Source organism: Pan paniscus, chromosome 21 (genome assembly GCF_029289425.2).
Source record: "Pan paniscus chromosome 21, NHGRI_mPanPan1-v2.0_pri, whole genome shotgun sequence".
NCBI classification, from domain to species: Eukaryota; Metazoa; Chordata; class Mammalia; order Primates; family Hominidae; genus Pan; species Pan paniscus.
The window spans coordinates 41,808,247-41,819,754 of NC_073270.2; the positions used below are offsets into that span (position 1 = coordinate 41,808,247).

Sequence of the window (11,508 nt, forward strand, 5' to 3'; positions counted from 1 at the left end):
GAGTTCAAGACCAGCCAGGGCAACATGACAAAACCCCATCTCTACAAAAATACAAAAATTAGCGGGACATGGTGGTGTATGCCTGTAGTCCCAGCTACTAGGGAGGCTGAGGTGGGAGGATCACTTGAGCCCAGGAGGTCGAGGCTGCAGTGAGCCATGATGGCACCATTGCACTCTAGCCTGGGTGACAAAGTGAGATCCTGTCTCAAAAAAAAAAAAAATAAAATAAAATAGAGAAAGAGAGTGGAATGAAATGGAGAATAAGGAAGGTACAAATGGGAGAGAAAAACAGGAAAAGAAACCATGGGAGAAAACCAGAGCCTGGGCAAACAAACATGCAAGTGGAGACATAGTGTTTTCTAGGACAACAAAACACTTTAGTTTGGCTAGAGCTAAGAGTGTGGTAGGTAGACAAAATTAGAATCAGATTGTAGAAGGTCTTGGATGCCAGGTTAATGATTTTGAACTTTATATTTTTTATTTTCCCTTGTTCAAATCCCCTATGATAAGTTGTTTTATTTTGTTTAGAGTGGGTATCAGGCAGATTTCTGGGTGAGGCCCAGAGGAGCATTTTTATTCATCCATCCATTCAACAAGGGACTATGTCTTATCCAACTTGTATCCCTAGAGTATAACACAACATCTGCATATAAGACAGAAAGTAAGTGCTTGTTAAAATTAAGCATTTTGGCTGGGTGTGATGGCTCACATGTGTAATCCCAGCACTTTGGGAGGCCGAGGTGGGTGGATCACCTGAGGTCAGGAGTTCAAGACCAGCCTGGCCAACATGGCGAAACCATGTCTCTACTAAAAATATAAAAATTAGCTGGGCATGGTGGCATGCTCTGGTAATCCTAGCTACTAGAGAGGCTGAGGCAGGAGACTTGCTAGAATCCAGGAGGCGGAGATGCAGTGAGCCAACATTGCGCCACTGTACTCCAGCCTGGACAAGAGAGTGAGACTAGGTCTCAAAGAAAAAAAAAATTGAGCATTTGGAGAAAGCAGTAGTTGAGACAGTCTCACAGAGAATATAAGAATAATCATATTAAAAGGTAAAAAGTGCTAGGTGCCCAGAGAGAGGCCCAGAAAAGGGAGATCAGAGGAGAGTGAGACAGCCTTCCCTGCTACCTTTAGCAGAAAAGTCCCAAAGAATATTACAATGGGGCCATCTTGGCTACTTGAATTAATCCTTGTGGCATGAAAGATACATTCTGTTGGAGGGTATAGGGTTCTGTCTATCTTCTGAGTGAAGGGCAAAGAGTTCTCCAAAGAAAAGGGAGGGATTATTACTGGAAGAAGGGAAATTAGAACTGGCATGTCTGCCAGGTCTGCTGTAGTGGAACAAGGTGAGGCATGTATAGGGAACAGTGAGAAGGATTAGGAGCTCTTCAAGAGTGGTAACAGTTAAAAATAGAGCTACAGGCCAGGTGCAGTGGCTCACGTCTATAATCCCAGCACTTTGGGAGGCTGAGGTGGGAGAATTGCTTGAGCCCAGGAGTTTAAGACCAACCTGGGCAACATAGTGAAAACCCGTCTCTACACAAGATAAAAAATTAGCCAGGCGTGGCTGGGCGTGGTGACTCACTCCTGTAATCCCAGCACTTTGGGAGGCCAAGGTGGGTGGATCACCTGAAGTCGGGAGTTTGAGACCAGGCTGATTAACATGGTGAAACCCTGTCTCTACTGAAAACAAAAAATTAGCCAGACGTGGTGGCATATGCCTGTAATCCCAGCTACTTGGGAGGCTGAGGCAGGAGAATTGCTTGAACCTGGGAGGCAGAGGTTGCAGTGAGCTGAGACTGCACCATTGCACTCTAGCCTGGGCAACAAGGGCGAAATTCTGTCTCCAAAAAAAATAAAGAAATAAAAAGAAAGAGAGAGAGAGAGGTGCACCATGGAGGGCCTCAAATACCAAGCTGTGGAGTTTGAACTTGTCTCTTGAACTGAGAGTACGCTTGTTGAAGTTGTGCTTTGGGAGTACTAATCAGGCCACCAAGGTATGGAATGGACTGGAGGCGAGAAGACCAGGACTGATGGGAAATTGTTCTGGCATGTCCTCTGGTAAAGCCTAAGCATGAGATCCTTCACCCACATCAATGTGTTTTCCATTGTAACTTGGTTTGGTTTTTTTGTTGTTGTTCTTCTTCCCATTCTAGGTCAGTGGATTCAAAACGATGAAAGTGGATTCAAAACCTCTGTCAAGGGGTGCTGTCCTTTCCTGGCCAAGTCTCTTTTATTCTCTTAGGGCTGCAACCTCTTCACCTGGGAAATGAATGGTCCTGTGATTTACAAGAGCAGGTAAGCACCTGCAAAGGGCTTTGAAGATTGATGGGCAGAGTTTCCAGCTCAATTTCTGGGGAGTGGCAGTATCAGCAGCACCCCGTCCCTGGCTCTGACATAACGATGGGAGAAGCAGCTCCAAGGCATCCTGCTTTTTTTTTTTTTGAGACAGAGTCTCGTTCTGTTGCCCAGGCTGGAGTGCAGTGGCACAATCTCAGCTCACTGCAACCTCCGCCTCCCAGGTTCAAGCAATTCTCCTGCCTCAGCCTCCTGAGTAGCTGGGATTACAGGTGTGTGCCACCACGCCTGGCTAATTTTTGTATTTTTAGTAGAGATGGGGTTTCACTATGTTGGTCAGGCTGATCTCGAACTCCTGACCTCGTGATCCTCCCTCCTCAGCCTCCCAAAGTGCTGGGATTACAGGTGTGAGCCCCTGCGCCCAGCTGGCATCCTGCTTTTGAGCAGGAGGTGGTCCAGGCCGTAGCCCAGAGTCAACTCTCTCCTCATCCCAAATATCTCCACAAAGGAAAACTCTGTAGCATAGCCTAAGAGGGAGCATAAGCCTTTGAAGTCAGACATCCCAGGCCTTGGTCCTCAGTTGTGCTTCTTCCTAGCTCTGGTATTTTGAATAAGTTATGTAAGTTACCTGAGCCTATTTCCTTGTATATAAAATGGGGGTTGCAATACTAATTTCCTGGGCTCGTGAGAGTAAGCTAAAGCTAAAAAAGCACTTGGCACAGTGCCACACAAGCCACAGGCACGCGGCCAGTGTGAATTCCTATTCATTTTTTAAGAAACAGAGTCATGTACTGTTAGAGGTAGAGAGGTGTTAGATATTCCTGGTCCAATCCTCTCATTCTACAGTGGTAAAAGGACTCCCAGGAAGGTTTCCTCTTAACCAATCTAATTCTCTTCTGTCACAATATCTGCTGATTCTGTCCTCAACTAGAAGCAGAGAACTGAGCTCCACCTTCTATGCTTAGCTACATAAATCCGATGTGAGTTCTATACCTGTTCAAAAAAGGGTATTTTGGTTCCTCCATTTTTTCCCCCAAGAACATTTGCCTATCATTTGCTCTTTGCTCTGCTAAAGGTGAAGACAATTAGTGTCCCATAGTCAAAGTGATCACGAATATGTGGGAAGATCATGAGCAACACAGTATAGATGAATCCTAAGTAAATCCAGCAATCTTGGAATATCTGAAGGAATTTGCTCCCAATTATTCTTAGATAAGCTAAGAAATGAATACAACTGTTAGTTATCGTGTTTGTTTTTTTGTTTTTACTCTGCTTAATTTTTTAACATTTTTATTTATTTCTATAATTATAGAAATGGGGGGGGGGTCTCACTATGCTGCCCAGGCAGGTCTCTAACTCCTGGGATCAAATGATCCTCTTGCCTTGACCTCCCAAAGTGCTGGGATTACAGGTGTGAGCCACTGTGCCCAGCTTCTGCTTAATTTTTATTTCCCAGTTGGCAGGGGCTCCCTAATTCTTTAGCTTTACTTTTTTATGGATAAAATATACATAGCATAAAATTTATCATTTTAACTAATTTTTGACAGATAAACAGTTTCTTTATTCCTCCTCCTCCTCTTCTTCATCTTCCTCTTCCACCTTTTCCTGGGCAACTTTAGCAGGACCATTTGCACCATCAAAATTTCCTTTTGCCTTATAGTCAGAAATATCCTTCTCATACTTCTTCAGCTTTGCCGCCTTAGTGAAGTAAGGCTGCTTTTCACTGTCATTTAAGCTATTCCACATTTCACCCAACTTTTTTTTTTCTTTTGCCACGTCTCCAATAGAGAGGCCAGGGTTTGTGGATTTGATCTCGGGGCAGAATTCTGAACAGAACAGGAAGAATCCAGACAGTAGCCTTTTGGGGCATTAGGATCCTTCTTCTTGCCTCCTTTAGCTGGTCCATAATCCTTCATTTCCCGATCATAGTGTACTTTATCCGCCTTTGCCATTTCATTGAATTTAGACTTCTCTTTCACAGACATGGTCTTCTACCTCTCGGAGCACTTCCTGGAATATTCTGCAAAATTGACAAGGACCTCTGGGTTTTTCTTCTTATGTTCTTCTCTGCACATCTGCACAAAGAAGGCATAAGCAGACATCTTTCCCTTTGGTTTCTTGGTGTCACCTTTAGCCACCCTGACTGAATTTCTTCTTCCTTCCCGGCCGCCTAGCAGGAGGGAAGGCGGAGGGGAGTGAAGGGCGTGGGGAGGAGAGGGAGGGCCCTGGGAGGCGAAGCAGCGGGAGGCGGCGACGCGGCCCGAAAGTTCTGCAGGCGCTGCGGTGGCGGCCCCATTTTAACTTATTTTTTATTTTTTATTTTTTGAGAGGGAGTCTCGCTCTGTTACCCAGGCTGGAGTGCAGTAGCGCGATCTCGGCTCACTGCAAGCTCCGCCTCCTGGGTTCACGCCATTCTTCTGCCTCAGCCTCCCGAGTAGCTGGGACTACAGGCACCCGCCACCACGCCCGGCTAATTTTTTGTATTTTTCGTAGAGACGGGGTTTCACTGTGCTAGCCAAGATGGTCTCAATCTCCTGACCTCGTGATCCTCCTGCCTCGGCCTCCCAAAGTGCTGGGATTACAGGCGTGAGCTACCACACCCGGCCAACTTAAAAAAAAATTTTTTTTTTTGAGACAGAATCTCCCTCTGTCGCCAGGCTGGAGTGCAGTGGTGCGATCTCTGCTCACCGCAACCTCCGCCTCCCGGTTTCAAGCGATTCTCCTGCCTCAGCCTCCCGAGTAGCTGGGATTACAGGCACGGGCCACCACGCCCAGCTAATTTTTGTATTTTTAGTACAGACGGGGTTTCGCCATGTTGAACAGGCTGGTCTCGAACTCCTGATCTCAGGTAATCTGCCAGCCTTGGCCTCCCAAAGTGCTGGGATTACAGACGTAAGCCACCACACCTCACCCATTTTAACTATTTTTAAGTATACAATTCAGTGACATTAAGTTCATTCACAAAGTAGTGTAATCATCACCACTTCCTATTTCCAGAACTTTTTCATCATCCCAAACAGACATTCTGTACCCATTAAACAACATTCCCCATTTTCCCCTTCCCTCAGCCTCTGGTAACCTCTATTTATTTTAATTTCTGTCTCTACGAATTTACCTATTCTAGATACTTCATATGAGTGGAATCATACAACGTTTGTATTTATTTTTGTTTGTTTGTTTGAGACAGAGTACAGTGTTGGGATCATAGCTCACTGCAGCCTCAACCTCCCAGGCACAAGTGATCCTCCCACCTCAGCCTCCTGGGTAGCTAGGACTACAGGCACACACCACCACACCTGGCTAATATTTAAAAATTTTTTGTAGAGACGGTGAAACAGGAACCCTCGAAGGGTGTGCAATGGGGGTGTGGCTTGCTTCTTCAGTGCCCTGCTGCTCAAACCTCTAGGGGAGCATACAGATGGGCAGGCTGTGGGGCTCCGACCCCACAGCAGTGTCTAGGGGTGAATGTTTACAGCTGAAGCCCCAATGGGCGTGTGTTATAGGGTGCTCTTTTAGGTTGTCATCTATAGGCGGCTTGTGTTAACCAGCTCAATTAAACCCCCTTCCTTACCACAAGGACAGAGGGATTTGTGTATCCTGGGGTTTCTTGCCTTGTTGTACCTGGAAGAACTGGATCACATGTGGGCTTGGAGAATAAGTGCAAGGTTTTATTGAGTAGAACTAGCTCTCAGCAGATGGGGGAGTTGGGGAGCCAGAAGGGAAATGGTTTTCCCCTGGAAATGTTCTCATCATGTTCACCAACATGGTGAAACCCTGTCTCTACTAAAAATATTTTTAAAATTAGCTGGGCATGGTGGTGTGCACCTGTAATCCCAGCTACTCAGGAGGCTGAGGCAGGAGAATCACTTGAACCGGGGAGGCAGAGGTTGCAGTGAGCAGAAATCGAGCCATTGCACTCCAGCCTGAGTGACAAAGCAAGACTCCGTTTCAAAAAAAAATGTTAGTAAGGATGTAAAGAAAGTGAACCTTCATATATTGCTGGGGGACTGTCAAATAGTATCGCTGCTTTGAAGTTCTTCAAAAAGTAAAACAGAGTTACCACATGACCCAGCAATTCCACTGCTAGGCGTATATCCAAGAGAAATGAAAATGTATGTTCATAGGCGGGGCACAGTGGCTCACGCCTGTAATCCCAGCACTTTGGGAAGCCAAGGTGGGCAGATCACTTGAGGTCAGGAGTTCGAGACCAGCCTGGCCAACAAGGTGAAACCCCGTCTGTACTAAAAATACAAAAATTAGCTGGGTGTGGTGTCAGGCACCTGTAAGCCCAGCTACTCGGGAGGCTGAGGCAGGAGAATCATTTGAACCAGGGAGATGGAGGTTGCAGTGAGCAGAGATCACGCCACTGCACTTTAGCCTGGGCGACAGAGTGAGACACTGTCTCAAAACAAACAAACAAACAAAAAACACAAAAAACAAAACAAAACAAAAATGGAGGCTGGGCATGGTAGCTCATGCCTGTAATCCTAGCACTTTGAGAGGCCGAAGTGGTCGGATCACCTGAGGTCAGGAGTTTGAGACCAGCCTGACCAACATGGAGAAACCCCATCTCTACTAAAAATATAAAATTAGCTGGGCATGGTGGCACATGCATGTAATCCCAGCTACTCGGGAGGCTGAGGCAGGAGAATCGCTTAAACCTGGGAGGCAGAGGTTGCGGTGAGCTGAGATCTCACCATTGCACTCCAGCCTGGGCAACAAGAGCAAAACTCCGTCTCAAAAAAAAAAAAAAAAAAAAAGGGAGGTGGGGGGCGCTGGCTGTGGTGGCTCACGCCTGTATTCCCAGCACTTTGAGAGACCGAGGTGGGTGGATCACCTGAGGTAAGGAGTTTGAGACCAGGCTGGCCAACATGGTGAAACCCCATCTCTACTAAAAATACAAAAAAAATTAGCCAGGAGTGTTGGCGCATGCCTCCCAGCTACTCGGGAGGCTGAGGCAGAAGAATCACTTGAACTCGGGAGGCAGAGCTTGCAGTGAGCTGAGATGTGAGCCGAGATTGCACCACTGCACTCCAGCCTGGGTGACTGAATGAGACTTCGTCTCAAAAAAAAAAGAAAGAAAATGTACGTTCACACAAAAACTTGTACACAATGTTTATCGTGTTATTATTTCTTATAGCAGGCAGGTAGAAACAACCCAGATGTCCATCCACTGACGAATAGCTAAACGAAATGTGGTATATCCATATAGTGGACTATTATTCAGCCATAAAAAGGAATAACACTGATTCACACTACAACATGGATGAACCTTGAAAATCTTAAGCTAAATGAAGGAAGCCAATCACAAAATAACATATATTGTATGATCCATTTATATGAATAAATCAAGACAGAAGTAGATTAGTGGTTGCCAAGGGATAGTAGGAAGTTGGGAATGGGGAATGACGGTTAATAGTGTGACTGCCCAGTGGGCTCACCTTGCCCACTGCCAAGACAGAGCCGATTTATCAAGACAGAGAAATTGCAATAGAGAAAGAGTAATTCATGCAGAGCCAGCTGTGCGGGAGACCAGAGTTTTATAATTACTCAAATCAGTCTCCCCAAGCATTCGGGGAGCAGAATTTTTAAGGACGACTTGGTGGGTTGGGGGAAGCCAGTGAGCCAGGAGTGCTGAATGGTCAGGGATGAAATCACAGGGAGTTGAAGCTGTCTTCTTGAGCTGAGTCACTTCCTGGATGGGGGTCACGAGATCAGATGAGCCAGTTTATCAATCTGGGTGGTGCCAGCTGATCCATCAAGTGCAGGTCTGCAAAATATCTCAAGCATTGATCTTAGGAGCAGTTTAGAGAGGGTCAGAATCTTGTAGCCTCCAGCTGCATGACTCCTAAACCTTAATTTCTAATCTTATGGCTAATATTAGTCCTACAAAGGCAATCTAGTCTCCAGGCAAGAAAGAGGTCTGCTTTTGGAAAGGGCTGTTATCGTCTTTGTTTTAAACTATAAACTACGTCCAGGCACGGTGGCTCATGCCTGTAATCCCAGCACTTTGGGAGGCTGAGGCAGGTGGATCACTTGAGGTCAGGAGTTTGAGACCAGCCTGGCCAACATGGTGAAATGCTGCCTCTACCAAAAATACAAAAATTAACCGGGTGTGGTGGTGGGCACCTGTAATCCCAGCTATTCAGGAGGCTGAGGCAGAAGAATCGCTTGAACCCAGGAGGTGGAGGTTGCAGTGAGCCGAGGTCATGCCATTGAACCCCAGCCTGGGTGACAGAATGAGACTCCGTATCAAAAGAAAAACAAAAAAAACCTATAAAAACTATAAACTAAGTTTCTCCCAAAGTTAGTTCAGTCTATGCCTAGGAATGAACAAGGACAGCTTGGAGGTTAGAAGCAAGTAGAGTCGATTAAGTTAGATCTCTTTCACTGTCTCAGTCATAATTTTGCAAAGGCAGTTTCAATAGGCATGGGATTTCTTTTTGGGGGTGATGAAATGTTCTGGAATTAGAGAGTGGTGATGGTTTCACAACTTTGTGGATATACTAAAAACCAACTAAATTGCACACTTTAAAATGATTAATTTTTTATGTTAATTATATCTCAAGAAAAAGTACAGTATATGATAGTAGGCACCCATGTACATACTACCTAATTCCAGAAAAAAACGGTTACAAATACAATTGCAATTTCCTATGTACTGTTCTTCCATCCCATTCCCCTCCCTCTCTACCCAGAAGCGGCCACTACCGTGAAGTTGGTGTTTATCATGGCAATTGTCTTCATTTATTTGGGCTGCTATCATGAAATACTTTAGACTGAGTATCTTATAAGCAACAGAAACTTATTTTTCACAGTTCTGGAGGTTGGGAAGGCCAAGATCAATGGGGTGATGGTTTCTGGTGAGGGCCTACTTTCTCACAGACTTCACGTTTTACGGTGACCTCACATGGTGGAAGGGACCAGCTAGCTCTCTTAGGTCTCTTTTATAAGGGCAGTAATCCCATTCATGAGGGTACCCAATCATCTCCTAAAGGCGTCATCTTCTAACACTGTCACGTTTGGGATTACGTTTCAATGTATGACTCTTGAGGACACACAAACATTCAGAGCATAGCAGTAATACATGTCTTTATAACTTTTAACAAATGTATGAGTATCCCTAAACAATATATAGCATTGCTTTGTGTGATTTTAAGCTTAATATACATCACATAAGTTGCATCCTCTGCAATATTCTTTTTTCCTACCAACATTATGTCTTTGAGAATTATCCATATTCTTTTTTTTTTTTTTTTTTTGAGACAGAGTCTGGCTCTGTCGCCCAGGCTAGAGTGCAGGGTGTGATCTCGGCTCACTGCAACCTCTGCCTCCAGGGATCAAGTGATTCTCCTGCCTCAGCCTCCCGAGCAGCTGCGATTACAGGTGCCCACCACCACACCTAGCTAATTTTTGTATTTTTTTGTAGAGACAGAGTTTCACCATATTGTTCAGGCTGGTCTCCAACTCCCGACCTCAAGTGATCTGCCTGCCTTGGCCTCTCAAAGTGCTAGGATTATAGGCATGAACCACTGCACCCGGCCTGTCTTTGGACTTTTATCTGGACCATTGGCTCTCTTGGTTCTCAGGCCTTTGGACTCAGACTAGAACTAAACCATTGGCTCTCCTGTGTCTCCAGCTTGCTGACTACAAATCTTAGGGCTTAGCTTCTATAACCACATGACCTAATTTTTTATAATACTCTCTCTCTATTCTGTTGGTTCTGTCAGAGGCGTTTGAACCAGAGCAACTCCATCTTGAGTAGGTGCTAGGTAAAATAAGGCTAAGACCTGCTGGGCTGCATTCCTAGCTGGTTAGGCATTCTAAGTTACAGGATGAGATAGGAGGGCACAAGATACAGGTCATAAAGACCTTGCTGATAAAACAGGTTGCAGTAAAGAAGCCAGCTAAAACCCAGGAAAACCAAGATAGAGACAAGAGTGACCTCTGGTCGTCCTCACTGCTACACTCCCACCAGCACCATGACAGTTTACAAATGTCATGGCAACGTTAGGAAGTTACCCTATATGGTCTAAAAGGGGAGGCATGAATAAACCACCCATTGTTTAGCATATAATCAAGAAATAACCATAAAAATGGGCAACAAGCAGCCCTGGGGGTTGCTCTGTCTAAGGAGTAGCTATTATTTTATTCCTCTACTTTCTTAATAAACTTGCTTTCACTGGGCGTGGTGGTTTATGCCTGTAATCCCAACACTTTGGGAGGCCGAGGCGGGTGACCTGAGGTCAGGAGTTCAAGACCAGCCTGGCCAACATGGTGAAACCCTGTCTCTACTAAAAATTCAAAAATTAGCCAGGCATGGTGGTGGGTGCCTGTAATCCCAGCTACTTGGGAGGCTGAGGCAGGAGAATTGCTTGAGCCTGGGAGGCGGAGGTTGCAGTGAGCTGAGATCTCGCCACTGCACTCCAGCCTGGGCGACAGAGTCTCCATTCCCCCCATCCCCCCCACTCCAAAAACAAACAAACAAAAACACAACTTGCTTTCACTTTACCCTATGGACTTGCCCTGAATTCTTTCTTGTGCAACATCCAAGAACCCTCTCTTAGGGTCTGGATCCAGACCCCTTTCCAGTAACACTTCTGTTTTTCTGGAGAACTCAGAGTAATACAATTTGTGACTGCGCCTTGTTAAGGAGCTATTTCCCTACCCTGAGGTCCTGAAGATGATTTTCTTTAGATTCTAAAGATCATGAAGTTTTGCTTTTCAAATTCAGGTCTTTAATCTAACCGGGGGTTATTTTAATGTATGCTACAAGGTAGGAAGCCATTTTATTTTTTTTCCAAATGATTAACAAGTTGTTCAGTGTTATTTTAAAACAATCCATCTGTATTAGTTTCCCAGAGCTGTCATAACAAATTACCACAAGCTGGGTGGCTTAAAACAACAGAAATTTATTTTCTCACAGTTCAGAAGGCCAGAAGTCTGAAATTAAGGTGTCAGCAGCACTGGTTCCTTCTGAAGATTCTGAGGGAGAAAACCTCCCATGCCTCTCTCTTAGCCTCTGGCGGTTGCCAGCAATCCTTGGCTTGTGGACACATCACTAATCTTTCTCTCCATCTTCACATCGTTTTATTTTCTGTTTCCCTGTGTCTTCTCCTCTTCTTATAACGACACCAGTCATTGGATTTAGGGCCCACCCTAAATCCAGGATGAGTTATTCTTAAAATCTTGAGCTAATTACATCTGGAA

The 11,508-nt window shown here is 45.2% G+C and overlaps 1 pseudogene; it reads right to left on the reverse strand.

The window, feature by feature from the left end:
• Positions 1-2,304: 2,304 nt before the first annotated feature.
• On the reverse strand, positions 2,305-4,595 carry LOC117977173 (high mobility group protein B3-like; annotated as a pseudogene).
• Positions 4,596-11,508: the final 6,913 nt, after the last annotated feature.